This window comes from Elephantulus edwardii, unplaced genomic scaffold (assembly GCF_000299155.1).
Source record: "Elephantulus edwardii isolate Elephantulus edwardi_28Jun2011 unplaced genomic scaffold, EleEdw1.0 scaffold00069, whole genome shotgun sequence".
Taxonomy (NCBI): Eukaryota; Metazoa; Chordata; class Mammalia; order Macroscelidea; family Macroscelididae; genus Elephantulus; species Elephantulus edwardii.
This window is the reverse complement of record NW_006399819.1, coordinates 777856-805428: the sequence shown is the minus strand read 5'-3', so window position 1 is coordinate 805428 and position 27573 is coordinate 777856. Positions and strand designations below refer to the sequence as shown.

At 36.3% G+C, this 27573-nt stretch overlaps 1 pseudogene; it reads right to left on the bottom strand.

Annotated features, from left to right (window-relative positions):
* Positions 1-27573, bottom strand: part of LOC102866884 — a 98799-nt pseudogene that overhangs the window by 24165 nt on the left and 47061 nt on the right.

Below are 27573 nucleotides of genomic sequence, written 5' to 3'. Positions count from 1 at the left end.
TATAATTAATTATAAAAATGTTTATTCTTCCTATTATTCTTATAATAGAGTTAGAGAAAATAAGCCCAGAGACTTAAAAAAAAACTTAAGTGTATAAAGTAATGACTTGAATGAAAATGTGCTTCTGTGAAATCTCCAAAAATTATCAGCTCATGCTACTACATCATAAGTTGATAAGCAATACACATTTAAAAAAGAAGATACATTTAAAAATGTTATTTGATATGTTGAAACAAATATAAATATGCTTATTGATGCCTTTGAACTGATTCAGTGCTGGAGAAGAGTATTGAAAATACCAGGGTCTGCTAGGAGAACAAATAGGTTCATCCTGGAAAGGGTGAAACCAAGCTGCTTCTTGGAGGCAAAGATCTTGAAGCTTTGTCTGACATACTTTGGGCATGTTGCAAGCAGGGACCAATCCTTGGAGAGATACATCAAGTTTGGAAGCATGGAGGGACAGCATAAAAGAGGAAGACACTGGATGAGATGAATTGACTCAATGACTAGGGTAATGAAGGTAGTTGTGTCAGAGACAATAAGGTTGGTTTAAGATAGAACAGGTTTCTGAGTTGTTGTACATAAGGTCCCTATGAGTTGCAAGCAACTCGATGGCATACAACAGCAACATCAGGCAGAGGACAGAACTCAAATCTGAATCACACATCTGGACACAGAATACAGAGGAAATTCTAGCACGAAATTACTATTTAGTTATTTAGCTAAGTTGCTCAATAAAAATGTTTCACAGACATTAAATGAGAATAAAAAGGAGAATTAGAAGCCTTAGGTCCACAAATTTTTAGAAGTTTCTAAAAATATATCTTGGTTTTTATAATGTTATATTGTAGAATTATTCAATGTCCTTCAAACTTGAATTTTTCCCCCCTTTTCTCTTCTATAACAGCTTTCTTATGAAAGAATGAGAAACTGAAATGACTCCAAATTAAAATACAGGAAATCTGCTCTACCACTTACTATCTTAGAGCTTTATGAGTAAGACATTAACTTTTCTGTTTATTTCTGTTTCTTCCAAAATGAAGTTAGACTCATTCTTTTTTTTAACATGAGAAAATAATGATTGTTATTTCCTCATTTGAGAACACTTTTTATAGTTCATAACCAAAAGTAACTGAGTATCTTAAAACTTATGAGACAAGTGACTATCTTTTAAAACAGTACTGTGACGAATGGAGAGAAAATTTATTTGCAAGTATCTAAACACCTGAGAGTGGAGATTCCCCATTGTGAAGATAACTATTAAAAAAATAAATAAATAAATCTTGAAACATTAGCCAGAAAACCAGAACAGCACTTGAGGAGTTATTGCTTACATTTATCTCTAAAATATGCCAAATGTGTGTTTATAAACAATCTTCATTAAGTCTGACAGGCACTGTTGATCTGAGTTAAGTTTCTAATTCTGGGCATCGAAGGCCTCTGTCCTCTTTTTCTTGATCGCTTATTGTTTTCGTGATGAAATGAATGAAAATTCTTATTTATAATGCATGTGCTGTACCACAGCTTTTCCTGCTCATCTGCGCTTATAAGATTTTACCCTGCTTGCATAAGTGTTCATGAGCCCTCAATTTTGAACAGCTGTGAGTAAAGCTAGTTAACTATTTGTAAACACCACCCAACGATCCTTGACAGTAATGGCAATCTTGCAAAATACTCAAATGCTATTTTATTGGAAGTGATAATAAAACTGTCTTGTCCAGGGATCTGGTCATTACACCAATACGGAACATTATCATTTAGTTGTGTGTGAAATATTGACTAAACTGTGCGTGCGCGTGCGTGCGTGTGTGTGTGTGTGTGTGTGTGTATGTGTGTGTATTTAATTATTTTAATCTTGAAACAAAGAAGTTGTGCATACGCCCAAATTTTTGCCCAGTGGCATCCATAGCACATGCACTCTCACAGTTACACTCAGATGTTGGGAAAAGCTTCTCTAGCCTTTCCTGGGCCTCTGCCATATGGGTTCTGAGCAAATTTAGGATTGTTTGGGATGGTTCTTCATGTGACATTTTCTTTTTATGGGACTATATATATCGGAAAAATGATGTGTCTCACTACACCCTTGTTATGTATTAAATTACATCCCCTCTAGAGATGTATTATGAATCCTAATTTTTATGTCTGTGGTTACAATCTCATTCGGGAATTAGTTGTCTCTGTTATGTGAAAGAAGAGGATTATTAAAAGGTGTATGGTGAGTAATTTTTTTAAGCTATATTAGCTTAAAGAAGACATCAGAAGAGAGATGATGTAAAATATATGCCAAAAGATCCAAGGACCAGAAAGCAAAATTCAAAGAGAAGGGCCATTCTCAAAAGCCAATAGTGAGAGAGGAAACACCTTTCCCTCATAGAACTGGTGCTGATTTTGGTGTTTCAGCTTTCCAACCTGTGAGAAAAATCACTGTTTATCCTTCAACTTAAGCATTTCTATTATGATGGCAGCAGGTTTGAGGACTCCTTGAATTGAGGGGTTCTGGTGGCCTTTTGTTGTATGTACTGTCCTTATTCATTGTCCAACTTTCAGCAAGCGACTGAGAAGACCTGGCCTTGGATGATAAGGTGCCATTAGTTTTCAAACTGATGTCAATACTCTAGTACTCTGAAGAAGTCCCTGACATAGACTGACCCACTGCAATGCATCTTTTCTTATCATCTCTCTCTCTCTCTCTCTCTCTCTCTCTCTCGCTGTTGGGAGGAAGAAGTAAAATGTTTATAATCTAGATTAACAGTTGAATACAGTTAGGATAGAACAGCTTCTGAGATGCACACAAATATCTCGGCCTTGTCCTGTTAGTAGGCTTCCCACCTCAGTAGCCAGTGTTACAAAATCTTTAGCCTTTCATATTATGGTTCCCTACCCTGTTATCCAACACACTTGGGCAAAGGCTCTTAGCCCCAGTTCCAGTGGTACAGCAGTCCCAAAGTCCCATCTTATGTCAAGTCTTTAGTTTGGTCATAGCTACTCCTTTCCTGGTGGTGGTGAGGTTTTTCCAAATATGGGAAAGTCTCTTTCTCTTGATGTCTTAACTGCTGGTAACAAGAGTGTTAATTGTGGCTCCAAATAAGATAAACCAGTTGTTAATTTAAATTTCTTCTCCATCTGTCGTGGTGTTCCCTAGTGGCTGGTGGTGATGATTTTTGTTTTCTTGATAATAAGATATAATCCATGTTAAGGCTGTACTTCTGATCTTCTACAACAAATGCTTCAAATCTTTCTCATTTTAAGTAAGTAAGGTTTTGTCATCTACAAATAAGTCTTCCTCTGATCCTGATGCCACATTCCACTTCAAAAAGTCTACCTTCTCAAAATTAGTTGCTTTGGAAACGGATTGAAGAGAGATGGTGAGAATATATAGCCATGTCACACCTTTCTTGATTTAAAACAATGCATTGTTCCCTTTATCTGTTTGAAAACATTCTCTTAGTTTATATATAAGTTTCACATAAGCATAAATAAGTGTCTGGGATTCTAGCTCTTTTCAATGTTAACCAAAATTTGTTTTGGTCCACAGTCAAATTCCTTTGTGTATTGAATTAAACACAGATAAACATTAGTCTAGTATTCTCTACTTTTTAGCAAAATCTGTCTGATATCAGCAATAATAACCCTGGTGCAGTGAATTCTTTAAATTCCATCTTGAATTTCTGGTGATTGTCAACTGATGTACTGTCCTAGAAGTTTTAAATAATCTTTAGCAAGATTTTTCTTATGTAAATGATACTGTTTTTAGTGAGGAATGTACTAACAACCCAATGGTAGGTGGTTCAAATCAATATGGGAAAAAAATGGACAATATCCTCCTATGTGTTTTACAGCCAGCCTCTGAAGACCCACTAGAGGATTAGCTAATTAGTTCAAAATATGGCTATAGGGTGATGTGCTGTATATACCTGAAAGGCAGCTTTTATCTAAACCACCACCATGTTTGAGTAGGTACAGCACTGCTTTAACAAATCATTATTACATAAAGCTAAGTGTAGCTGTGCATGCACCTATTTTAACTCTTGGTGTTGTTGATTGTCTTCAAGTCAAGCACTACTTACTCATAGTGACACTATGAACAAAAGGCCCGAAGTCCCTCTATGACTGTCGACATTTATCAAAGTTCATAGAGTTTCTGGAAGCATGTTATTTAGGAAGTGGATACCACTCCTGCGTCCAAACCTGTCATACTGTTATTGTTGTATGTGCCATTGAGTCACATATGATGCACAATGACCCTATGTACAGCAGCTCTGAACCCTGCCCTGTCCTGAGTCAGTCTCACTAATTCTGATACATCAACCCCCATCGCCCCAGTTACTGTATCAATCCATCTCCTCCAGGGTCTTCCTCTCTTATCCTGTCCATCCACCATTCCAAGCATGATCTCCTTCTCCAAGAACTGATTTCTCCTGGCCATGTGAGCAAAGGAAGTGAGGCTACACATGCATAAATTATATTAAAGTTAGTGATCACCCCAAAAGTGCAGCCTAAAGTCGTTTTGTTCTCAACATCATAAAAGCTTTGTGGAAAGTTCCTGTGTAGCTCTCTTCTTTTTTGTAGTCTTTGACCCCAACTAAAGTGATGTTCAAAATTCCCTGAGTCCCTCCTGGTTTTGTGGTTTTGGTTTTTGGGGTTTGTTTTTTTCTGTTCCAACTGGCCACTGAACCTGAACACCCAGCTTTGGTTCACCAATTGGACATGACAATGACACACAACAAAAACAAATCACTAATTAGTAATTTGGGATCAAGAAGAGCAAATGCTGCTTTAATACCTAAAATGGTGGTTGTTGTTGTTGTTGTTGTTGTTGTTATGTGCTGTTGAGTCACTAGCAATTCATAGTGACCCTATGTACAATGCACTAAAGCCTGCTCTATCCTGTGTCCATCTTATTGTTTCTGATACACCTACCTCAATTACCCCAATCACTGAACCAATCCATCTCATCAAGGGTCTTCTTCTCCTGCACTGTCCCTCCACCTCCCAAGCATGATGTCCCTCTCCAAGGACTGATCCCTCCTTGCCACATGTTTAATGTATGTCTCAGAATCTTTGCTTCTGAGGAGCAGCCTAGTTTAACCCTCTCTAGGATCAACCTGTTCATTCTCTTAGCAGTCAATGATATATTCAACACATTATGGAGGTCTATAATCAAAGTAGTGTTAGGATTGGGTAATTGGAAGAAGCTGGAAGAGTTTCAAGGCGGCTTAGTGGTAGAGGTAGCATAAAGGCAGGAAGTTCAAACCCACCAACTTTTTCATAGAAGAAAGCTGGGCAATCTCCTCCCATGCAGTGAGTTTGAGATCGTTAACAGCTGCAGCTTGCTTGGCTACACGATCAACCTTCCTAGTATCAGCAGCCAGGAAATAAAAAAAATTATTCCAGTGGGAAAAATATCAGAGCCCTCTCCAAAACACTAAAGAACAATGATGTCAGTTTAGAGACTAAAGTACACTTGAGCCAGGCCATGGTCTTAACAATTACTTGCTATGCATCAGAGATCTGTACAATGACTAAGGATGGCAGAATTGATGCCTTTGAGTTGTGTTGCTGGAGAAGGGTATTAAATATACTAGGGACTTCTAGGAGAGCAAACAGATCCGTTTTGGAGAAAGTGAACCCAAGCTGCTCCTTGGAGGCAAGGATTTTGAAGCTTCATCTGACATATTTTAGACACGTTGCAAGGAGGGACCAGTCCTTGGAGAGGAACATCCTGCTTGGGAGAGTGGAGGGACAGCACAGGAGAGGAAGAACCTTGATGATTCAGTGCCTGGAGTAATGGGGGTCAGTGTATCAGAGACAATAAGATTGGACCAGAATAGAGCAGGGTTTAAGGCTTTTGGATGTAGGGTCACTATGCGTTGCAGGCAACTCAACGGCACATAACCACAACAGCAACCATTTTAGGTATCCATTAAAGCGGCATTTTCACTTCTTAATACAAAATGCCTAATTAGTGCTTTGTTTTTGCTCTGTGTCATTGGAGAGAGTCATTGGAGGCCAGTCCTTGGAGAGATATATCATGTTTGGAAGGGTGGAAGGATAGTGTAAGGGAGGAAGACATTGGATGAGATGATATGACTCAATGACTGAGATAATGGGGGTGGTGTGTCAGAGACAATAAAGTTGGTTTAAGATAGAGCAAGGTTCAGAGCTGTTGCACATAGGGTTGTTATGAGTCACAAGCAACTCTATGGCACATAACAACAATAGCAATAGCAATAATAAAAACCAAGATTGTCTTGAAAAGACTTTTGATAAAATTATAGACATCTAAAGGAATTCTGGCAAGGACTGAAAAGAAGTTAAGGAAGCCCTAGTGAAAATACATCTAGTCTTAGAGAATGTATATGGTACCAGCAACAGATTGTTGATAGGAATGTACATGTTAAATTTGTTTCTGTTGAGGCTTTCAGAAGGAAATGATGACTGTGTGAAAAGGAAAGAGAAGGACTTAAAATGAACTAAGCAAAATGAAAACAAAATTGAAATATTTGAGAAAGTCTGTTTTACAAACTAAAAGCACTTTTCCTACAATGTTCCCAAAGACATGGTTATACAATCTTTTGTTAAAGTGATTAAACCTGTGGCTGATAGACCTGACCAATTATCACAGTAGAAATCCTAGTTTAGACTTGAGAGCAAGAGAGACAGAAAGAAAGTTGTTTGCCTCTAGGAATTCAACAGGCATTAAACAGGTAAGCAGAGCTACATCTGTTGTCCTCCAAAAACATACAAAACCTTACCATCCCTGAAATATTTCAAAAATTAACTTTATGTTGGAAGGAGCACAGGAAACAGGACCTAATAGGTTTCTAAAAGTGAAGCTAAATTATCTTGTGTCAAAGAATGGGTAGAGTATCTCATAGGTTTCAAAAAATTGGATCTTCACCTACTAATTACCAGAGTCTAGGGCTGAAATGAAGATCCATTAGTGGATAGGATCACTGTCTAAAGGTCAAGGAAGGAGGCTTCCAGGCAAAATTAGGAACTGGCAGAGCCCAAGGGGTCTACTAAAATATACTGAGAATAAGTTGCTCAAAACCGAAGGAAGTAAGTTGTTCTCCCATTGATCCTGGAAAATAGATCTGAAGTCCAGACCTTAAGGGCCTCCACTCAGAATCCATAGGGCATCACCAACACTTAGTCAGGAGGACAAGAACATTTATTCTGATTGATTCAGAATTTCTTAATGCCTGTTATTTCTTCTTTCCCTCCAGTTTCTCTAATTTACAATAGTAATGTATATGCTATGCCTATTACTATACTTTGCAAATAGAAAACTCTGTCTAAATTATACAGAATCGTACATAAGTATTTTACCCTAGGATGCAACATGTCTTAATTGTCACTCATATTTAATTTCTATTATTTACAAGATGATGTTTTATAGTTGATTTAAGGCTTGGTATGCCTGTGATGGGATGAATATGTTTTGCATATGACAAGGATATAAATTTGGGGGGAGTGAAAGGGTGAAATGCTATGGAATGAATTATATACTCCAAAAATATATGTGATAAATTCTAACCTATATGTTTGTGGTTATAATGTCATTGAGGAATGGGCTGTCTTTGTTGGTCTAATAAGGCAGGATTAGTGGAGAGTGTCTGGAGTCATCCTATCTCTCTTTTTTACTCTTTTTCTATTGTGATTTGAGTGAGTTTACAGAAAGGTTGGATTTTCAGTTAATCACTGATGCTTATTTTCCCACATCCCTCTTTGTTCATTCTCCCTCCATATACTTTATTATATACTTACTGCACCAAGTTACTAATTTTCATTCACATAATGCCTAATCATATATTCCTTGCAGAGAGTCCTTTTCTTCATCTATTCCAGTGCAATGTTCATTATCTGTCCATTCTTTTCCTGTTTTCCCCTACTCCTGTGTCAATCCTATTTTATAATAATAATTCTATGCAGTATTTATCCTTTTTGACTGAAATATGTCACACAGTATAATGACTTCAAGACTCATTAATGTTGTACAGTGTTTTGCAAGTTCATTATTTTCAATGCATCATATTTTATTGTATGAATGTGCCATAGTTTTCTATCCATTCATTTGTTGGGCTGCTCCCATCTCTTCACTATTATGGATAATGTTGCAAATAAACAAGACTGCACCTTTATCTCTTTGTGTCATAGCTCTATTTTCTGTAGGGTAAATTACAAATAGTGAGATGTTGTTGTTGTTGTTAAATGTCGTCAAGTCATATGCAACTCATAACGACCCTATGAACAAAAGACCTGGACACTTGTATAACTTTCATCCCTTCTCCAGGTTCATAAGATTTCCAGAGGCAAGCTATTATGGAAGTGGATGCCACTCCTGCTTCCAAGCTTGTTTTAATCAGGGAGATCCACCAAACACTGCCCACCATGGGTAACCATTCTCGCATTTGACACCTCAGTGTCACAGTGTTCAGCTTCACAGCCACCACAAGTTACCTCTTTACAGAAAGTGGACAGACCAGGGCTATACAACCTAGAATGTTTGACCAAAAACAATTAAAAGCAGGCCCAAGGGCCATGGATTAGAATCACCCACTTTGGGCTTGATAGCATCACTTTCTGTCCACTAGGGCAACTGCTCTCTCTCTATACTGTTGTTGCTAAGTGCTATCGAGTCATAGGTGACTCATAGCAATGATATCCAATTTTTTGAGAAAGCACCAAACTGTTTTCCATGGCAGTTGTACCATTTAGATTTATTCCAGCAGTGAATGATAGTTCTAATCTCTCCACATCCTTGCCAGTAATTTTAGTTTGCTTCCTTATTGAAATTTCCTACTGTTACTAGGGTAACATTATATCCTATCAATATTTTGACTTTCATCTTTCTGATAGCTAGAGATTTTGCACTTTTCTATCTAAGTTTGTTGACCATCTGAATTTTTTATTTGATGAAGTATCCTTATTTTGTGCCCATTTTGTGATTGAGTTGTTTACCTTTTTTTGTTGTTGAGGTGATGAAGCATTATATAAATTTGAGATATGTGTTCCTTATCAGATATGTACATCATTGCTAAATAATTTTCCCACTCTATGAGTTTCTTTTTACCCACTTAGAGAAGTTTTTGATGTGCACAGGGATTTGATTTCTATAAGGTCTCATCCATCTGTTATATTCTCTCCTGGTTTTAGGTCTCTTACTATGTCTGGAAGTCTGTTCATGTCACATATTAGAGCTTCTAAAATGATTTATAGTTTTTCTCTTATGAAATTTAAAGTCTTTGATTTTAATATTAGGCCTGTGGTACCTTGAGTTGGTTTTTATGTATGATATAAAGTGTTAGTCTTACCTCAGTTTTCTGCAGGTGGTTTTCCAATTTTTCCAGCACTATTTATTAACACAACTGTCATTGTGAAAAATCATAGGCAGATGAGTTAATTTCTGGGTTTTAGATTCTATTCTATTGATCTATCAATGTACCAGGACAGTTCTATCATAATTACTATGGCTCTATATTAAGATATGAGATCAGGGAATGGTATGTCTTCTTTATTTTTATTTTTCAATAGTAATTTGCTTATTCACAATTTCTTTCAATTCCAGACAAAATTGAAAATTGCCTTTTCCATGTCGTTGATGAATGGAATTGGTATCTGTATTAGGATTACATTGAACTTGTAGATTGCTTTTGGTAAAATGATAATTTTCATGATATTGAGTCTTCGTATCCATGAACATGGTGTACTTTTCCATTTCTCTAGATCTGTTTTTGTTTCTTTTAGTAATATTGTGTCATTTTCTTTGCATAAGTCTTTGTATCTCTACTTAGATTTGTTCCTAAGTATTTCATTTTGTGATTAACTATTATAATTGGTATTGTTTTTATTATTTCAATTTTTATCCCACAAACAACATTTTTGGCACCAGCAATCAGGAAATCAAAAGGCAAATTGTGCTGGGAAAAACTGCTATCAGGGACTTCTCCAGAGTATTGAGAAGCAACAATGTCAGTCTGCAGACTTAAGGTGTGCCTGATTCAGGCCATGATCCTCACAATTATTTCTTATGCATGAGAGAGCTGGACAATGACTAAGAATGACAGAAGGAGAATTTGACAACTTTCAGTTGTGGTGCTGGAGAAGTGTTGAACATGCCACTGACCCCCAAGAAAACAAATAGACCTATCTTGGAGAGGGTGAGAACAAGTGTCTCTTTGGAGGCTAGGATTTGGAAGAAGCTCAATCTTACAGACTTTCATGGTCTGTAAGACCATGGTCAGGACTGATTCTTGGAGAAGGACATCATGCTCAGAAGAATGGAGAAACAGTGCAGGAGAGGATAACCCTGGATGAGATGGATTGATAAAATAACTGGAGTAAAGAGGGTAAGTCTGTTAGGGTCAGTGTGACTGGCACATAACAGGACAGGCTTCAGAGCTATTGTACATAAGATTGCTATGAGTCACAAGCAACTTGACAGCACATAATGACAACAACAATTTTCTCTTTGTTACTATAGAGAAATCTAATTGGTTTTTGTATGTGCATCTTGTATCCTGTAATCTCTCTCTCTGTGAGAATGATGTTGGCTCTTTCTTTTGTCTATATATTTTTCACTAAAGTGAGGGAATTTCCCTCAATTACTATCGGAATCAATCCTTTTTGGTATATAAAAAAAATTAAACAAGAAAATAGATGTGGATGACATCAGAAAAATGGTAAAATACTTAAAGCTTTCCAAAGAAGCAGGAAACAGAAGATGTAGAAAAAGACTGATCTCCAGAGCTAATAGAAAAAGCCTTCTTCAAAATCCATCACTGTATTTTGTTGACTAGCCTGCTAAATCATGAGAAAATAAATTCCTGTTAAAAATACAAATTTGTACACTTTTTGAATTTGTACCTGTTAATTAAGGGAGATACTACGATCATGAAGGTAGTTTTCCTAGGGCAAGGCTTATCCTTTGCTCTCTGGATGTACTGACCCCTCCAATTTCCCCAAATGTCGGAAATTTGACTGCATAATTTGTGCATGTGAGGGGCTGAGTTTGTGCTTTCCCTTACAAGAAAAAATAATTTGAAAACTGGCCCACTTGTGGTACGTTCTATTATAATAGCACTGTAACAAGCCTTTTTCAGAAAACTCAAATGTTCTTCTTTATCTCTTCTTCTTATTTTGTGCCCCTGAGTTAGAATAGACTCATAGCTGACCATCTTGTGCATTTTCAGAAGCAATGGAGGAGATTGTCAGTCTTTCCCATGGAGCAGCTGGTGGTTTGGAACTGTGTGCCTTTGTGATTGCAGCACAACTTCTTATCAACTAGGCCACCAGAGATTTCTCATTGCTAATAGTTTTTCTAATTAGATAGCACTTTTAAGCCAAAAATTATATTTGAAAATACTGTTTACTTAAAATAAAAATGTATATTGGGTATAGTTTGATGGGTGGGGGTGAGGGAAATTGAAAGAATTTGTTTAAATTTGTACTTTAATTTTGTAAATAAACAAGAAGGAAAAAAGATGTATCAGTTCTTGTAATTAGTTACTAACATGAAATTTAGTATTATAAATTAGTGATCAGACATAAGCAAACTAATATTTGAAATAAAAAAAATAAGTTATATAGAGATAGGATAACAAAGTATAGGTAATAAAAATTAAAATATGAAATATTAAACTATATTCATAATATGCTATTAATATTGTGCATTTGCACTGCATAATGTAATAGATAATAATACATTTTTATAGTCTCATTACATCATTTTCCTGTTATAAGAGAGCTTAACAATTGCTTTAATTGCAACAAATTACAGTTTAGTGCATAATATTGAAAGTTGGTTAATAGAAACTGTTACTTATAAAAGAGCATCTGACACCTGCTAGTTGTTCCAGGAACTTTTTCAATAGTAAATAGTAAAAAATATCAGTAAGTAGTTGATGAATAAATTCATAAAAAGTCATAAAAAATTATACTTTTTCTGAACATATAGCTTGCTAAGTTACGAAGACGCAATAAAAATGTTCAATTTTATTTCAGTCTGTGCTGTTATCATGTTTAAACATGGAGCTTTATAAACCAAAATGTTCATTTCAACACAACAGTCATTTTATAAATTTCAGTCTTTCAAGCTTCTCTTTAAGTATGCACAATGCCGAGGAATTCATAGAGTTGCTAGGCGAATAAATCCAGCTTATTGTAAATGTTATTCTCTAAATTGTCATCCTGATATCATTTAAAGGACCTCTGGTGTCCTAGTGGCAAGAAACTGTGCTGCAATCCCAAAGGCATGCAGTTCGAGGCCACCAGCTGCTCCCCAGGAGAAGGATAGAAAATCTCCTCCCATGTAGTTAACTGCCTCTGAAAACTCACCAGAGGGTCAACTATGGGTAAGTTTTGACTCTACAGTAATCAACAACAACGCCATGTATGCTAGCCTTTTTGTTCAAATATATTATTGAGTGCCTGCTAAATGTAAAGAAATATTTTAGACACAGGAATAACTAATTAGATATCCAGAGGACCTACAATCAAGGCATTTAGAGTCTACATGGAGCTATTAATCTATTATTATTACAGTTTATTTAAAAAATTCGAACACATTATTTTTCAGGACAGAATCTTCCAATTTCTCTCACTCCCCATCAAATTGTACAACCCCATGATTAATCCACTGCTCTCCCCACCACACTTACTCATTCCTCTGCTACCAGCCCATCCCCCTGTCCCGTACTTACCCTTTGGATTCTCATTACTCATTCTACAATAATGGTTTTATACAATATTTATCCTGTGGAACTGAGTCAGTTCACTCAACATAATGCTCTCCAATCTCTCCCAAGCTAGATAACAATTTACAAAAGCATTGCTCCTGCATGCTGAGTAGTATTCCATTGTAGGAATGTACCATAATTTCTCAATCCATTTGATTGTCGTTGGACATCTGTGATGTTTCCATGTTATTGTGATGGTGTATAATGTTAATATGAACATTGGTGTATAAGTCTCCATTTGTGCCTCAATTCTCATTTTCTCGGGGTATATTCCCACCAGTGGAATAGCTGGGTCATATGGAATTTCTGTGTTCAACTTTTTGAGGAAGTGCCAAACTGCTTTCCAGAATGGTTGTACCATTTTACAATACCACCAACAATGTATAAGAGTTTCTATCTTGCCACATCCTCTCCAGGGAAGGTAGAATTGCAGGATTCCAGTTGATACTCTTGGGGCATAGTTTCACCATAGTACGCTTGGATTTCTTAATATTTTGCAAATACAGTTTATTTGACTTATTAATTGACAAATAGAGCATTTACTTATTTTTTTCTTCAGCTATCTTTGCTAAGAAATTTATAGTGTGAACAACCTTGAAATAGAGACAGTGTGTCACTCAGGAACAAAGGACACATGTATTTTTCATCTGTTTTTCAAAAAATAAACTAAGTATTCTAATTTCAAGTTTCCTATTCCAGAGTGCAACTCACAGCATTTTCAAGTGTCATTTGACCCTCTTTGCATTACACTTTGGGATTTAGGGTTGAGAAAACAAACTACTGTTATAGTCAAGGAGCTAAGTCATTTTAACTCGGCCACCTACAGAATTCCATATGCATGTGTCTTGTGATTGCTTTTCTCCCTATATATCACATAGGATATATTGCACATGCAGTTCTCAGGGGTAGAGGGATTTGTGAGAAAAATTCCTTAAGGGATCTAGACTTTTCTCTAACAAAGGGTTATGAAACCCAAATTCTTTCTTACCATCAGAGATAAACAATATTGGAACAGGTCTGACGTATTGGAATAGTTCTGATTGAGAACAGATGGTAGACAAGGTTATAGATGTCCATCTACCAACAATCCAGGAAAATTGCACTTTGGGAGGGGAAAATGGAATCTTACCTCAATGACAGAGCCTTAGTGACTGGGTGAAGCTGGCATGCATCCTGACTAATGACTCCAGCCAACATGGGTATCCATTTGCTAAAACTACATTGTGTATGCATGTGTGTAAAAGCATGTACATACATCTATTCATATTTAAATTGTAAAGATGTGACAGAATAAAACTGGAATCCAGTCCATTTGTATTGGATGTTGAGTTTTGTAGTTGGGTGTAATAATAAACATTCATGCTTAAAATCTGATTAAAAACTCATAAGCAATGCTGTTTATCCATGGCTATTACCACATGTCCTGCTACAACTTGGAGTTTGTAGACAATTGCAATAATTGAATTGGATAATTTTAATGTAAAACTTTTGTTAACTTAGGGCCTCTTCTTAAACTAGAGCTTTCATTGAAAACTTGGATTTCCAGATTTTTTTCACGTACGCCATAAGAGAAAGACTGATAAAAACATTAGATTTACCAAATTTTTATACAAATAACATGAAGTGTTACAGTTTTTCTTTTAAATTATGTAATGTTCTCATACAAATCTCTATGTGCACTATTCATGTTTCATATGTTTACACAGTATTTAAATGGACACATTATTTGTGAAAATACAGTATTTTGGAATACCTAATTGTATCCTTTTCCCAAGAAAATCATAATAAAGTACCACAAACAGGAGATATATAACAACAGATACTAATTTTATTCATTTTCTCACAGTTTTAGGGTTAAAAGTTTAAAATCAGAGCACTGGCTCTGTTGATTCATTTTGAACTTTTGAGAATCTGTTCTCTTCTCTCCTTTTGGTTATTTTTTGTTTTGTTTTTAATGGTTTTTGGTCTTCAGTGTTTTTTGGCTTGGCAATCACTCCAGTTTCTACCTGCATATTGTCATTTTCAGCATCAGCATTATATTCTCATCTCATTCTCTCTCTCTCTCTCTCTCTCTCTCTCTCTCTCTCTCTCTCCGTCTCTCCTTCCCTCTCTCAGTGCCCCTTCTCTTTATAAATACACACTAATATCAGTTTCGGGTAAACTATTTCAGTATGACTTTATGTTAACTGTTAACATCTTTGATGATTCTATTTCCAATCACGGTCACATTCACAGGTGTTGGGAATTAGAACCTCAACATGCGTTTATAGAAAATAATGCAATCCATAACTCTAACCATTTAGAAAAATGTTTTTATTTTAGTATATCTGTTTGTTTGTTTTGGCTATAAACCACCACTTACTGCCATGAAGCTGGTTTCAACTCACAGCAATCATCAATCAGATTTCCTAGATGGTAAATCCCTACAGGAGAAGAGCACTCATTTTTCTCCTACAGTGCAGTTGGTGGATTTAAACTGCTGACCTTTTAGTTAGTGACCAGATATGTTGTACATGATGCTGCTAGAGCTGCTTATTTTGGATTAAAAAAAAAGTAAAAAATATTGTGAAAGAGACATGAAATCACTTTCTTTTTATTATTTAATGTTTGTTGCTGATGTTAGGCTGTCATTTGCATTAGCTTAATACTTTCTTGGAGTCATCACTTGGTATTTATTATTTTACTTAATTTAAATGCAAAATATTAACCTTTGTTGTAATCCAAAAAAACCCCACCAATTCTGATTGTTACATGAATAAAATGAGCTCTGTTAATTATTTTATTCACTCAAACTCACATTTGAATCCAATAAGAAGGAGTAACCTTCCTTCAGATTTATGAGGTAATCTTTATAGAAGGAAGCTGCCAGTCTTTCTCCCTCAGAGGAACTGATAAGCTTGAACTGCTGACCTCTGGGTTATCAGCACAATATGTAATGAATCACAGCATCAGAATTATCAGGCATTGTTACTAATTATTTTAGTAAGCCTGACAAGATAGTATAAACATTTTCCTCATTTTCTATGGTTATATAGAGAAATTAAATAAACCTCCCAAAGTTTTACAGTTACTAAAATGGAAAATGAAATAAATATTGATGGTAAATGCAAGTAACTCCATTATCCATAATGTTGCTGTTGTTATGTGCTGTCGAGTCATTTGTGACTCACAGCGACCCTATGTACAACAGCCCTAAACTCTGCTCTGTCCTGTGCCAATCACACCATCTCTAACACTCCCATCCTGATTACCCCAGTCACTGAATCAATCCACCTCATAGAGGGCCTTCCCCTCCCACGCTGTCCTTCCACCCTCCCAAGCATGATGTCCCTCTCCAAGGACTGGTCTCTCCTTACAACATTTCCAAAGTATGTTAGACGGAGCCTCAGAATCCTTGCCTCCAAGGAGCCACTCGCTTTGACCCTTTCCAGGATGAATCTGTTTGTTTTCCTAGCAGTCCATGGTACCCTCAATACTCTTCTCCAGCACCACAGCTCAAAGGCATCAATTCTCCTTCTATCCTCCTTGGTCATTGTCAAACTCTCTGATGCATAACAAGTGATTGCAAAGACCATAGCCTGTATCAGACGCACCTTAGTCTCCAGAGAGACACCATTGCTCTTCAGTACTTTGGAGAGGTCCCTAACAGCAGACTTTCCCATGGCAATGTGCCTTTTAATTTCCTGGCTGCTGGTGCCAAGAGTGTTGACTGTGGAGCTAAGCAAACTAAAGCTGTGAACAATCTCAATCTCTTCACCATCTATAATAGGACAAATTATTCTACAATTGATCAACTGTTTTACTTTGTAATGTACTAGATAATTTTTGAATTTTTGAGAAAGAATAAATGTTTGATATTATGTTTGTTTCATATTTGCAAGTGAGACAGAATCAAGAAACCAACTTTCAAATAAGAATACTTTGTTCAGCTCTGTGTAAGTAAGTATGACAGATAAAACAAGTGAAAGGTTTTCCTAGTAAAATGAATCTTTGAGACTTGATTCACCATCCTTCTTTCCTGTGTGGGGTGTGATCTCCAGTTGCTTAAACTACAGTTATATGTCTGTCTGTTGATCAGTGTCATCCCCATCAACAAATATAAGGAAAACACAAGACAGAGAGCCAATTAGGCTGTAGAATGATAGTGACAAGGCATACCCTGACGGAGGTAGGGCCGGAACACTTGAGACTAATATCTCAGAGTAAGGAAAGAAGAAACATAGAAAGCATCATGGGTTCCTTGGGAGCAGAAATTTCTGTGCTAGGAATATATATGGTTGTTTGAACTAATGAAAGGATTGTGCCTCTATAACTGTGGATAAAAAGAAGCAAAGTCTGTTTGGTCATTTACACCAAATTTCAGCTCCAGTAATCAGTAAAAATAGGTGCAGAAATATGAGGAAACATGTTTCATCTGTTGTTGTTATGGATGTTACTATTAGATGCCATCAAACACGAGTCACGGAAAGTCTATGAACAACACTGTCCCATCCTGTGCCATTTTCACAATCTCTTGAGCCTCTTACCATAGTCATCATGTCAACTCACTTGGTCAAAGATCTTCCTTTACTTTGCCAACACTCCACCTTCATGATGACCTTCTCCAGGAAATAATCTTTTCTACCACCATGCCCAAATTGTGTGCGATGAAACTTCATCATCATTGCCTCTAAGAAGCATTCTGGCTGTGCCTTTCTCCAGGACCTATCTTTTTGTCCTTTTTGCAGTCTACTCTTCTCTAAAAACATAGTTCAAAGGCAATAATTCTTCTGTCATTTTGATACTCTGTCCACCTGTAAGATGTGTGGCAAGTGATTAAAACACTATGACCTGAGTCAGTTGCATGCTAATCCTCAAAAATGACCTCATTGGTCAACTGGTTTTTTGACAAGGAGATGAAATCAGTTAAGTGGGAAAATGGGAGCCTTTTTAACAAATGGTGCTGGCAAAATTGGAAAACTATCTGCAGAATACTCAAGCAAGATTCACACCTCACTCTGTACACAAAAACCAACTGTAGGTGGTTCATGGACCTAGAACTAAACCCAAGCACTATAAATTCCATAAAGAAGAGCTTGGAAGAACTCTAGAAGTCCTAACCCACAACATAAACAGTCTTCCAACCATCCTAAAAAATCTACAATCAGGAGAAGATAAAATAGATGAATGGGACCTTCTACGGATGAAATCCCTATGCACATCCAAAAACTTCTCCAACAGGGTAAAAAGGAAGCCATAGACTGGGGAAAAGTGTTTGGGAATGACATGTCAGATAAGGGACGTATATCTAGAATTTATAAAATGCTTGAGCACCACAGCAAGATAAAGGTAAACAATCCAATTGAAAAATGGGCACAGGATATGAACAGACACTTTACCAAAGAAGACATTCAGATGGTCAACAAGCACATAAAGAAATGTTCAAACTCCCTAGCTCTAAGAGAGATGCAAATTAAAACAACTATGAGCTATCATCTCACTCCAGTAAGAATAGTAAAATTTAACAGTAAGCAACAAATGCTGGCGAGGTTATGGAGAAACTGGTGGTGGAAGTATAAAATGGTGCGACTACTATGGAAGGCAGTGTGGTGCTTTCTCAAAAATTTGCAAATATAAATACCATTTGACCCAGCATTTCCACTACTGGGAATATACCCCAAGGAGACCATAACTGCCACCCAAGCAGACATATGCACACCCATGTCTATTGTGGCATTGTTCACAAATACCAAGGAGTTGGAAATAACCTAAGTGTCCATCAACAAACAAATGGATAGAGAAGCTGTGGTATATTCACACAATGGAAAAATATACTGCTCTGAAAAACAAGGAATTCATGAAATATTATTCAAAATTGATGACCCTGGAGGACATTATGTTGAGTGAAATATCTCAGTCACAAAAGGACAAATACTGCATAGTGCCCCTATTGTAAAACAGGACTGACATCTTGGTTGGGGTAGACTGAGAAAGAGGAGATAAATAATGTATACTGCATTGAAACATATGAGGGAGGGAGAGAACTGTTTTAAAGGGATATGTGATTAGGTATTATTGTCATGACATGAGTCCAGAATGAAGGCTGTATAGTGGAGTGGACCTGCGGGGGAGGGATTGTAAAACAATGAAAGAATATTTCTTTTATTTTTCAAAGAGAAGAGTGTACTGGGGGAGGAGTGAGCAGGGAGAAAAGTGCAACAATGAATGAATGGAAATCCAAAGTCTTTGTAAATTTTTATTAAAATTAATAATAAAAAACCCTTGATTTCACCCTCTTCAAAAAAAAAAAAAACAAAAACAAAAAAAACTCAACATCATTGTTTCTCAAAAATATGGGGATATCCCTGAATACAGACTTTCTTAGTGCAATACATCTTCTGATTGATGATATTAAGTGTACTGATTGTGAATACAAGTAAGATGAGGTCATTGATAGTGTCAATCCTTTACCTGTCATGATGCTGCCTATCTGTCCAGTGACAAGGATATTTGTCTTCTTGACATAAAGCTGCAATTCATATTCAAGCCTTCTTTGCTTAATCTTCTGTAGCAAGGACTTTAAGTTAGCCTTACTTTCAGAAAGCAAGATTGTGTCATATTCATGTTGTTGTATTGTGCCATCAAGTCTACTATGATTTAGTGACCGTATGAAAAAATAGCTCTGAAGCTATTCTGATTGGCTATTCTGAGCCAATCTCACTATCTTTGGCAGACCTACTCTCACTGCCCCAGTTACGGTCTTAATCCATCTGATTCACTGTCTTCCTCTTCTGTGCTGCCCCTCGACCCTTCCAAGTATGATCTTCTCCAAGGACTGTCCCATACTTGCAACATGCCAAAAAAATGTGGGAATGGAGCTTCAAAATCCTTGCCTCCAAGGAACAGCTTAGTTTCATCCTCTTCAAGACATCTCTGTTAGTTCTCTTGGCCACCCATGCATGTTCAAGACTCTTCTCCAGGACAATTCAAAGTCATAATTTATTTTTCTGTCATCTTTTGTAATTTTTCTAGCTCTCTGATGCATAACATAGCAAGTAATTGCAAAGACCATAGCCTGGATAGGTATACCTTAGTCTATAGATTTGCATAATTGTTCTTCAGTACTCTAGGGAGGTCCCTGACAACAGATTTTCCTAATGCAATTCATCTTTTGATGTCCTGACTGCTGATGCAAGAGTGTTGATTGTGGAACCCAGAAAGCTAAAATTTTTAGGAATTTAAATTTCTTCTCCAATTATTAAATTGCTTTCTATTGACCCAGTGGGGAGAATCTTAGGTTTCTTTATGTTGAGTGTCAATACATATTTCAGATTACAATCCTTGAGCTTCTGCAGCAAATGCTTCAGGCACTCTTCAGTTTCAGCAAGCAAGGTTGTGTTATATAAACAATGCAGGTTGTAGATGTGTCTTTCCTCAATCCTGATGCCTCATACTTCCTCATATAGTCCAAACTTCCGAATAATCGTTACTATATACAGATTGAAAAGGTATGGAGACAGGACACATTCTTGACACACTCCTTTCCTAATTTTGAGCCATGCAGTGTTTCCTTGCTTTGTGCTAATGTCTGCTTCCTGGTCCAAGAATAGATTTTGCATGAGCACAATCAGGTATTTTGGTATTCCCATTCTTTTCACGATTTGTTATATGTATTTACATATTCAATGAAACACAGATAGACACTCCTCTGGTATTCTGTGCTTTTGCCCAAGATTCATCTGACATTGGCTATAACATTTCTAGTGCCATGGCCTCTTCTCAACCCAGCCTGTTTTTCTGGTAGTTCTCTGCTGATGTACTGTCCCAGTTATTTTTTTAATGATCTTCAGCAGGACTTGGCTCAAATGTGATAATAGTAATATTGTTTAATAATTTCCACACTCTATCCAGTTACCTTTTATTATGGAATGGCAATATTATGGAATGGATCTCTTACAGTCCATTTCCCAGGTCGCTGTTCTCCCGATTCCTTAACACAATCACATGCGCAGTCCCAGGGGCTAGCAACTGTTTGTTGAAATATGTCAGCTAGTGTTCCATCAACTCCTGGGCTTCTGTTTTTATCAACTCCTTCAGAGATGCTTGAATTTCTTTCTTCATCATTGTTGCTGTTTGAACATAAGTTGTTTCATGAAATTCTTCTGTGTCAGCCAATTCTTTTTGGTACAGTGACCTCTGATGCTACATTGCTCTTCATAGAGACCAGCTTCTCAAATAACTTGCTCAGCATATAGATTAAACAGGTACAGAGAGAGGATATAACTTTGAGGCATGCTTTTCTAATTTTAAAACATGCAATGTTCCCTTGTTCGGTTGACAAAACCACCTCTTGTTTTAGGTGTAGTTTCATAGAAACACATTCAAATATTCTGAAATTCCCATGCTTGCCAAAGTTAGCCTTAATTTGTTATGACTCATAAAGTCAAATGCCTTTAAATATTCAATAAAACACAAATAGAGATTCTTCTGGTATTCTTGGTTTTCAGCCAGGATCCATCTGATATAAGCAAGGATATCCCTGATGCTACAGCCTCTTCTATATGCAGGTTGAACATCTGACAATACTGTTTTAGGCATACTTTGAATGATCCTCAGCATTATGTTGCTAGAATATGATATTAATGATTGTTGTTGTTGTTGTTGTTGTTGTTGTTGTTGTTGACTGCCTTCAAGTTGAGCACGATTCATAGTGCCCCATGAACAAAAGGTCTGAAGCCTTTCTGTAACTATCAGCATTTATCAAAGTTCTTAGTTTCTGGAGTAATTGTTCAATAATTTCCACATTCTGTTGGATCATCTTTCTAGGGAATGGGAGCAAACATTGATTCCTTTCAGTCTGTCAGCTATCCTCCAAATTTCCTGACCAAGACTGGTGAGTACAATCTGATGCCTATTGAATGACATTTGAAATATTGTTTTTATCATATTCTGACAATCTCAATTAACCTTAACTAAGTGACTATCTCTAAATGGATAATTTTCTCTGTCATAGAATTTATCTGTGCTCATAGCAACCACTTATTGGGTTTCAGAGGCTATAAATCTAAAGAGGAGGAGATGGTCAAACTTTCCTCAAGAGTAGCTGGTTGATTTCAACTATTAGAGACAAGACAGCCTTTTATTTAACAGCATAATGTACTTAGGATTATACTAGCAGAGCTCCTTAAATTCATAAGTGAATAAGTATAGTAACTCTTTCACTGGAAATGAACTATGTATATCAAAGAAATGTCAAATAGTATGTCTTGGTATTTCAATTGATACCCCATACATTACTGTGGTCTTCATTTTTTCTAGCTTCAATGTATGACCTTATAGGATCAGTTTAATACTGTAGATATTGTCGATAGGGACAATTCTCGCTAGTGGAGTTAGTAAAGATTGGGTTTGGCTGTTCCTATATTGTCCTTGCGTCTTTTACAACGGCTAAACTAAAATCTTTTTTTCTGTGGAGTTGGAACCAACTTAGAGGTGGCCCTGTTTGGTAAATCAGATAGGAGGAGAATGTCCATCATTTCCTACAGTAAACCTGGTAAATGACTTACTAGTCAAGACATAAATTGTGCGACCTCAAAATTATATCACACTAAACATAAGATAGAATTATTATTTTTACAATACTAATACAACAAACAAGTAAAAATGTCTATTACATAGCATAATAAGAAATTCAAGTGTAAGAATTCAATGATTTCTAGGTTTAGTATATTATGAATGGGGTTCTATAATACTCCTATCTATCCTTTTCTGTATTCATTAGCTTAATCCTTATTGGAACAAAATGCTACAATAATTCTAAGTGTCACATATTCAGACATTATAATATCAAGTAGCACAAGTAAGTTAACTCTTTGAATGAGTAAGAATGTCTTTTCAAGAAGGCATCTCATTGTGGGTTTGGATTTGCATCTCTCTTATTGCCAGTGATTTTTAACATTTCATCATGTTTGCCATTTGAATATCTTCCTCTGTAAGAATTCTTTCCATGTGTTTTTCCCCCCTATTTTGTAATTGGGTTATCAGTCTAGGGGAAAACAGAGAGTAACTTGAAAAGGAGAGCAAACAAGATTAAGTGCCGATTTTTTAACAGAAACCATGGCGCAATAAGACAGTGGAATGACATATATCAGACACGCAAAGAAAACAACTTTCAACCAAGAATATTGTAACAAAAGTTTATAGAATATTCCTGGTCCTCCCCAAGAAAAAGACTGATAACCCATTTACAAAATAGACAAAAGACATGGAAAGAATTTTCACAGAGAAAGATATTCGAATGGCGAACAAAAACATGAAGAAATGCTCTAAATCACTGGCAGTAAGAGAGCTGCAAATGAAAACCACACTTAAGTACCATCTCACTCAGTACCAGTGGCAAAGTCTAACAGGGCAGCAAGTAGTAAATGTTGTAGAGCATGTGGCGAGAAAGGAATCCTTAGAAATTGTTGGTGGATTGTAAAATGGTACAACCATTCTGGAAAGCAGGTTGGCAATTCCTCAAAAAGCTGAAGATAGAAATTCCATATAACCCAGCTATGCCACTACTTGGAATATACCCTGAGAAAATGAGAACTGAGGCACAAACGGAGATTTGTACACCAATGTTCATAGCAGCATTATTCACCATCACAAAAACATGAAACCACAAATGAATGGGTTGGGAAATTATGATACATTCACACAATGAAATATTATGCAGCATGCGGAAGCAATGATTTTGTAAATTATTAGCTAACTTGGAAGGGACTGGAGAACATTATGGTGAGTGAACTAACTCAGTCCCCCAAGGAGAAATATTGCATAAAACCATTATTTTAGAATGAGTATGAGGATCCAAGACAGGTAGGAGAGATTGGAAGTAGAGAAATGAAGTTGTGCCAGAGGAGGGGGAGATTAATCATGGGGTTGTACAATTTGTTAGGTGGAGGGATAAGGGAAAATGAAAGAATTTGTTCTTGAAAACAATGTATTTGAATTTTGTAAATAAACTAGTGGAAAATTTGTAAAAAGTCTCAAAAAATGCTTTAACATATTAATGTTTACAAATGTCATGGGTAATCTTTAAAGATGTAAGGCCGTAGAAACTCAAAGAAGGATTCTTATGAGTTGACATGGGCATAAAGGCAGTTCTATGTTTGTTTTTATCCTTTACAAGGCATACTACTTGGCATTTCTTTGAATGAAATACTTTCATTTTCTGTGAAAGACTTACTATATTTATTCATTTATGGATATAAGGAGCTCTGGTAGTATAATCCTAAGTACATTATGCTGTTAAACAAAATGTTGTCTGTCTCTAACGGTTGAAATCTACCAGCTTCTCCTGAGGAGATAGTTTGACCATCTCCTCCTCTTTAGATTTATAGCCTCTAAACCTCACTGAGTGGTTACTATGAGTAGAGATAAATTCTATGACAGAGAAAATAATCTATTTATAGATATCCACTTAGTTAATGTTCATGAAGATTGTCAGAATATGATAAAAACAATATTCCAACCAATATCATCTAGTCTGGAATTCATTCCCTTAATCACTATGTTGAATATATATTAGATCTTGTAAAGAATTATAAGAGTTAATGAGTTGTAGTCAAATTGAGGGCATCTAACAATAAAAAAATTACATAATTTTTCACAAGAAAATGCTTGATAATCCTCCTTATACTTGCCAAAAATCTAACCCCTGTTTTCTCTCTATGTGCATTCTAGTTCTATGTATTGCTTTATTAATCTGACATACAGCAGTCACTCAAATGTCTAAAACTAGTTTGTTTGTTTGTTCTTTCTTCTGTGATATAAAATGATCTCCTTAATGGGTTTCTATAAGTCAACTCCCTGGTTGCTCTCCTCTCTAAAAGAACTCCATTTAACAATGTCTGTCCTAAAGTTTGTTGTTCAGTATTTAACTCAATATCTCTAGTGAATTATTAATAATAAAATAGGAACAATAAGTAAAAATAAATGTTGTAAAGGTAATGAATTTGTGCTATATTTTCCTAATACTCTCGGAATTAATAAAAGGAAGAAATTAAATATTACTAAAACATTGATGGATCTAAAGAAAGTCTCTGTATTTCAGCTATATATTTAAACAAACAGATGCTTCCCTGGATTTACTCATCAGATTGTGTCAAGCAAACTGGAGGACAACTACCTGGCCAACTGACTGGAAGATATCCATATTTATTCTCGTTCCAAAAAAACCTGTGATCCAACAAAGTATGGAAATTACCAAACAATATCACTGGTATCACATACAAGCAAAATCCTGGTGAAGATTATTTTAAAAATGAATGAAACAATACATTGACAGAAAACTACCAGAAATACAAGCTGGGTTTAGAAGAGACTATGGCACTAGGGACATCTGAACCAGTATCAGATGGATCTTGGCTGAGAGCAGAGAACACCAGAAGAATGCCTATATGTGTTTCATTGACTATGCAAATATATTTGGCTGTGTGGATGACAACAAATAATGGCTAACCTTGAGAAGAATGGAAATTCCAGAACACTTGATTGTCTTCATATGTACCTTTTACCTGGATCACAAAGAAGTCATCAGAACAGGGCAAGAAAACACAGCATGGTTCAAAATCAGGAAAGGAATGTGTCAGGGATGTGTCTTGTCTCCATACCTTTTTCAATTTATATGCAGAACAAATCATTAAGGAGTCTGTGCTTTATGAGTAGGAGTGTGGCATCAGAATTGGAGGAAGACTCATCAACAGCCTGCATTATGCATATAACACAACCTTGCTAAAATAAGGAGGACCTGAAATGTTTGCTGCAGAAGGTCAAGGACTATAGTTTTCAATATAAATTAAAACTTATCATTAAGAAAACAAAGATTCTCACCATCTCAGTTGGCAGGACCATGATACATGGAGAGGCAAAAGACATTGCTAACAATTTTAGCTTGCTGGGTTTCACAGTCTATACTCTTAGCATCAATAATCAGGAAATCAAAAGACTAATTGCATTGGGAAAATCTGCTATCAAGAACCTCTCTAAAGTGCTAAAAAAATGATGTCAACCTGGAGACTAAGGTGCATCTAACTTGGGCCATCCATGGTCTTTGCAATTACTTGCTATGCATAAGATAGCTGGATGATGACAAAGAATGACAGAGGATGGATCAATGCCTCTGAGTTGTGGTTCTGAAGAAGAGTGTTGAATATTCCATGGACCTCAGGAGATAATTAGTAGATATGATGTTTATTAAAAATTCAAATATTTTTCATTCACTTTAAATTGTATCCTTTCGATTTCTCCATCAAAGCATTTCTGTGATTTAAGAAAAGGTCTGTTATAATCTGAAACAAAGGTACCAAATTTTTAGGGCTTTGATATTCTAATAATATAATTTTAAATCTAGTTTAAATTAAAGGAAGCAGAGTTTTTAACTTTCCAATTTCTTTCATTTTAAATATAAATTTATCTCTATTCACAATAAAGAAAAGAAAGGAGTATCAAGAAGAGAAGGAAGAAATTTAAAGTATTTCTGATCATTTCTGTCATAAACAGCCACTTTTGCCACAGTAGCAGAACTATTGTGTGGCCAACTATTACCATTGAACATTTTGAAAAAAGATTCTTTAGACTATTCCTGCTTAAAAAGGAGAAAATGCAGAGTAAAATTTCAAATGTTCATAGAAGCCAGTTATTTTTGAGTCTTGGAGATGAGATGAACCCCATAGCAATTGCCCTGGGTTAATTTTCAAATGTTAAATCCAAAATATCCTCTGAAATGTTCTTAAAAATCAAATAATATTTCCATTTAATTAGTGAAAAATGGCTGCCTGGAGCATTTTTCTTTCTGAAAATCTGTTTGGAATAAAATTGGTGATATTATTGTTGTTATCTGCCATCAAGTCACCTGTGACTCATAAAGACCCAATCCTGAGACAATCTCACTGATTCCAACACATCTAATCCTATTGCCCTAGTTATCGTTTCAATTCATCTCATCTAGGTTCTCCTCTCCTGCACTGTCCTTCCACCCTTCCAAGCATGATGGTCTTCTCCTCCTGGCCATGTGCCAAAGTATATGAGACAGAGCTGCAAAATCCTTGTCTCCAAGGATTTTGTTTCACTCTCTCCAAGACAGACCTAGTTGTTCTCCTGGCAGGCAATGGTATGTTCAGCACTCTTCTCCAGCACCACAACTCAAAAGCTCAAAAAAAAAACCCTGAATTTTTCTTCTGTCATCCTTAGTCCTTGTCCAGGTGTCTGATACAGGGCATTTAATTGTGAAGACCATGCCCTGGATTAGACACACCTTAGTCTCAAGACTGATATCATTATTTCCCAGCACTCTGGAGAAGTCCCTGACAGCATATTTTCCCAATGCAATTGGTCTTTTTATTTCTTGACTGTTGGTGCCCAGAGTGTTCATTGTGGAGCCAAACAAGCTGAAATGAAGAACCTCCAACTCTTCTCTACCTATCACGGTGCTGCCAACTGGCCCAGTGGTGTGAATCTTTGTCTTCTTGATGTTAAACTTTCATTTATGTAGAAGACTATGGTCTTTGATCTTCTGCAGCTAATTCTTCAGGTCCTCCTCAGTTTCAGCAAGCAAGGTTGTGTCATTTACATAACAGGTTGTTGATGAGTTTCCCTCCAATTCTAATGCCATATTCTTCCTCGAAAAATCCAGCCTCCTGTTCTGCATATAGATTGAAAATATATATAGACAGGATATATCTCTGACATACTCCTTTCCTAATTTTGAACCATGCAGCATTTTATTGTTCTGTTCTGATGACTGCCTCCTGGTCCAACCTCCTGGTTTCTCATTAGCACAATCAAGTGTTCTTGGATTTCCCGTCTT